Source organism: Silurus aristotelis (genome assembly GCF_946808225.1).
Source record: "Silurus aristotelis genome assembly, chromosome: 24".
Taxonomy (NCBI): domain Eukaryota; kingdom Metazoa; phylum Chordata; class Actinopteri; order Siluriformes; family Siluridae; genus Silurus; species Silurus aristotelis.
The window spans coordinates 18894776-18899775 of record NC_139597.1 but is presented as its reverse complement, the minus strand read 5'-3'; the positions used below and the strand labels follow the sequence as shown (position 1 = coordinate 18899775).

Genomic DNA, 5000 nt, shown 5'->3' with positions numbered 1-5000 from the left:
CTCCGTCCTGGATGAAAGAAGACAAGACGAGGTGACGTTTTAATTATTCACGCCATCAGATAAAACCTACGGTGGAGGAGATGAAATATTCTAAACATCAACACACAAACACTCCGACTGACAGCTCAACTTACATCAGAGTCTACAGCTAACAACAGAGCAAAGAAAGAAAGAAAGAAAGAAAGAAAGAAAGAAAGAAAGAAAGAAAGAAAGAAAGAAAGAAAGAAAGAAAGAAAGAAAGAAAGAAAAATTTTTAAAAAGCCAAAAGAAAAACGGAAAAAAAGAAACAAGCTAAAAAAAGAAAGAAAAATTATAGAATAAAGAAAGAAGATGGAGGCCGCAGCACTGATCATACACTGTGTGTGTGTGTGTGTGTGTGTGTGTGTGTGTGTGAGAGAGAGTGTGTGTGTGTGTGTATGTACGTGAGTGTGTGTGTGTGTGTGTGTGTGTGTGTGTGTGTGTGTGTGTGTGTTTGCGCGAGTGTGCGTGTGTGTGTGTGTGTGTGTGTGTGCGCGCAAGTGTGTGTGTGTGTGTGTGTGTGTGTGTGTGTGTGTGTGTGTGTGTGTGTGTATTATATTTCCTGCAGTATATTAAATATTGTATTAGCCACAAATGATGAGCAGCAGCTTCAGCCAATCAGAATCGAGCTTTTTATCCTTAAAGCTCTTCTGAGATTCACGATTATTGTCTTTCTTTCATCATCTGCAGTGAAACACAATTCATATGAATCAGAAAGTGCACAGTAAAGTGGTGTCTGGGGCAAACACCCCCCCACACACACACACACACACACACACACACTCACACACACACACACACACACACACACACACACACTCACACTCACACACACACACACAAATGAATGCATTAGAGCAGATTCTGCAGTGAGACTTTATATTATATTCATATAAAGACTGAGTCATGCAAATACACGCACACACGCACACACACACACACACACACGCACGCACACACACACACACACACACACACACACACACACACACACACACACAAATGAATGCATTAGAGGAGATTCTGCAGTGAGACTTTATATTATATTCATATAAAGACTGAGTCATGCAAATACACGCACACACGCACACACACACACACACACGCACGCACACACACACACACACACACACACACACACACACACACACACACACACACACAAATGAATGCATTAGAGGAGATTCTGCAGTGAGACTTTATATTATATTCATATAAAGACTGCGTCATGCAAATACTCACACACACACACACACACGCACACACGCACACACGCACACACACGCACACACACACACGCACACACACACACACACACACACACACACACGCACGCACGCATGCGTCCAGGTCCTTACAGTGTGTGACACGTTCATGACATTTTCCCTTCACTCGATCTTGGAGATCCCAAAACCTGTTCCATCAAAGTGCCCGAGCATAAGATCAAATCATTCCTAAGCCTGGTCACATGACCTCTAGCAAACCCCACTTCAGATCACGGAGTGAGCACGAGTCTGAGAAGTTACCAACCCTGTATAAACATACACCTTCTCAACATCTCGATAAAAACATTCTGTTCTTCTTCTGTGTCCAGAGCAGAGTTACGATCCCGGGTTCCTCCACCCTGCCATAAAGCCAGCTTATAATTTGAGCCTTGAGATGTTTCTTCTTCTCTGTAATAGTGTGGTCTCCACCCTGACCTCAAGAGTTCTCTGCTTTTACAAATTCACCTTCTGACTTCAAAAAAAAAGGATTGAACCCACATTTGTGTCTATAAAACACAATACAGACAAAAGTATCAGGACACCAAACAGAATATGAGGTTCTTCTTCAAACCAGTTCCAGATGTGACAATGCTCCTGCATACAAACCAGCTCCAGGAACAAACAGGATGGAAGACAGCGTTCAGACAGAACTTAACCGTATTCTCGGGTGTCCGCAGACTTTCGACCAAACCATGAAAACCTAAATTATTAACGTTCTTTGTCCTTTTTGTGGCGCATCAGCGAGATGTTGAGGAGGTCTGCAGGTTCATCCGGCTTCATCCTAAATAAAACGTTCAATAGGGTTTGAGGAGGTCAGAACTACAGTATTTCTGTGCAGAAGATCTTCCAGTCCACCAACAATCATGTCTTCATGGAGGACACTTTGTGTCCGGGAGATTCGTCAGGCTGGAGCACTTGGGATGGTGACGCTAAAGCGTACAGAGACCTTCTATACAACTGTGTTCTTCTAAGTTTGGAGAAGGAACATGAAGAAGATGAAGAAGATGATGATGATGATGATGATGATGAACAAGACGATGGTGAAGACCGCCAATTTGAAGCAGCACTAACGCATCACTGCACCATGATCTATTTGATATTTCAGGCTTGCTGGAGCTTCCTGACACAGTCTCAAACACTGCACCATGATGGAACATCTACAAGTTTGTCACAGGTTTGTTCATACCGACGTGTCCCTCAGGACGCGCTAAAGAAACCAGAATCGGTAATTAATAGCCTGCATAAGAGATCAATAAGGGCTCGTGGATGCATTTTCGGTGGAAAGATCAACCATCCACCCTGCACGCGCCTGCATTCAAACACCTGCAGATGACCAATAATTCCAGATGTTTTGGATGAAGCTGAAAATATGCAGGATCTCGGATTTTAATGAATGAATTCATTAATACACTCACCTTCATGTGTGTTTCCAGGTTTGGGTCCGTGCAGTGAACAACCCACTCATGCGCACACACACGCACACACACACACACACACACACACACACACCACGAAACACACGTCCACGGACAGGTGAGCTGCTGCTGATGCGTCGCTGGAGACGCGTCGAAGTGAACAGCGCGAGCTCGTGCTGGAGCAGAGAAGTCGGACACGAAGCGGACACGCCGTCCAATCAGACGCAAGGCGCTCAGTGGGCGGGGATATAGCGCCCCCTGTCGGTTTTTTTTTTTTACGCTGCTAGAGGATTCCTGCATGCGCAGAAGACCTGGGAGATGTCCTGCTGCACTCTAAAAAAACACCATCAAGCTGATGAGTTTTTTTTTTTTTTTTTTTATTGTACACGTGTAGAGTGAATGACGTTGGTTTGATATGCTGAGTTGTGACGCATAACACGCACACGGGAACAGCTGTATCAGCACTTTATCATTCTTTGTTTTGATTTAGTTTTCGTGGCTTTAATAATAGTGTTATAAACGTGTGTGTTTGTGTGTGTGTGTGTGTGTGTGTGTGTGTGTGTGTGTGTGAGAGAGAGAGAGAGAGAGAGAGAGAGAGAGAGAGAGAGAGAGAGAGAGAGAGAAAGAGTGTGTTTGTGTGTTTTCCCCATAACACCGCTAGAGGTCAGTATTATCTCTCTACATTACAATGATGTTCAACAACCCGCAGTTATTCATTTGTGTGTGTGTGTGTGTGTGTGTGTGTGTGTGTGTGTGTGTGTGTGTGTGTGTGTGTGTGTGTGTGTGTGTGTGTATGTATATATACACTTCCTTTACGTGCCTTTACATATCAAGTGAAAGCCACGTCCACATCCCAATGGCCTCTGGCTATTTGTCCATTCACTATAAGTGGATCTGGAATGTGATTGGACCGTTGTTTTGAAAAAAAGCTATTCCCTGTTGCTATGAGAAAAAGGTGGCCTTCCTGTGGCCAAAAGTATATGGACACCCAACCGTCCCAAATCGTGTGCGCTTGATGAAGGTTTAATTCCAAATCTACAGCCTTCTGTGTTTGCTTTGACCTTCTATCGTTACAGCGCACTCCACTTTTCACACTGAATAATCACGTGCTTCTAGTTTGGAGAAGAAACATATCAGTGTAATAGATGGGTGTCCACATACTTTTGGCCCCTTGTTTTGTTCTTTTAATTCTGATGAGTCTCTCTGTCCATTCTGCAGAGCAGCGTCCTCATAATGTGATGCTGCCACCACCTCTGGATTCTTCCAGGTGTGGCACTTAGAAATCAGACTTCAATCATACAAGTGTCAATGGTGTTAATGGTGATAGTCTGTGATAATGGTGGTAGTTGATGGTGTTAATGAAGGTAGTTAATAATGTTGATGGTGGTAGTTTATGGTGTAAAAGGTAATAGTCGATGGTGTTGAAGGTGTTGGTGGTAGTTGATGGTGTTAATGGAGGTGGTTTATATTGATAATGGTGGTAGTTGATGGTGTAAATAAAGGTAGTTAATGGTGAGGTAGTTTATGGTGTTAATGGAGGTAGTTAATAATAATAATGGTGGTACTTGATGGTGTTAATGGAGGTAGTTAATAATAATAATGGTGGTACTTGATGGTGTTAATGGAGGTATTTAATAATGATAATGGTGGTAGTTGATGGTGTAAATAGCAGTAGTTGATGGTGAGGTAGTTGATGGTGATAATAGAGGTAGTTAATAATCTTAATGGCGGTAGTTGATGGTGTTAATAGCAGTAGTTGATGGTGAGGAAGTTGATGGTGTTAATGGAGGTAGTTAATAATGATAGTGATGATAGTTGATGGTGTAAATGGAGGTAGTTAATAATGATAATGGCAGTAGTTGATGGTGATAATAGCAGTAGTTGATGGTGAGGTAGTTGATGGTGATAATAGAGGTGGTTAATAATTATAATGGTGGTAGTTGATGGTGTTAATAGAGGTAGTTTATAATGTTAATGGTGAGGTAGTTAATGGTGATAATAGAGGTAGTTAATTGTGAGGTAGTTGATGGTGATAAAGGTGTTGGTGGTAGTTAATGGTGTTAATGGAGGTGGTTAATAATTATAATGGTGGTAGTTAATGGTGTTAATAGAGGTAGTTAATGGTGAGGTAGTTGATGGTGTTAATGGAGGTGGTTAATAATGATAATGGTGATAGTTGATGGTGATAATAGAGGTAGTTAATGGTGAGGTAGTTTATGGTGTTAATAGAGGTAGTTTATAATGTTAATGGTGGTAGTTGATGGTGTTAATAGAGGTAGTTAATGGTGAGGTAGTTGATGGT

At 42.2% G+C, this 5000-nt stretch overlaps 2 protein-coding genes across 2 annotated transcripts in view; one reads left to right on the top strand and one right to left on the bottom strand.

Moving 5' to 3' along the window:
* Positions 1-2850, bottom strand: part of rerg (RAS-like, estrogen-regulated, growth inhibitor) — a 23847-nt gene extending 20997 nt beyond the window's left edge. The window contains exon 1 of the mRNA XM_083527800.1: positions 2699-2850. The gene's annotated coding sequence lies outside the window, so the exon portion shown is untranslated. The remainder of the gene's footprint in view (positions 1-2698) is intronic.
* Positions 2781-5000, top strand: part of ptpro (protein tyrosine phosphatase receptor type O) — a 33408-nt gene continuing 31188 nt past the window's right edge. Inside the window, exon 1 of the mRNA XM_083527793.1 lies at positions 2781-3057. The gene's annotated coding sequence lies outside the window, so the exon portion shown is untranslated. The remainder of the gene's footprint in view (positions 3058-5000) is intronic.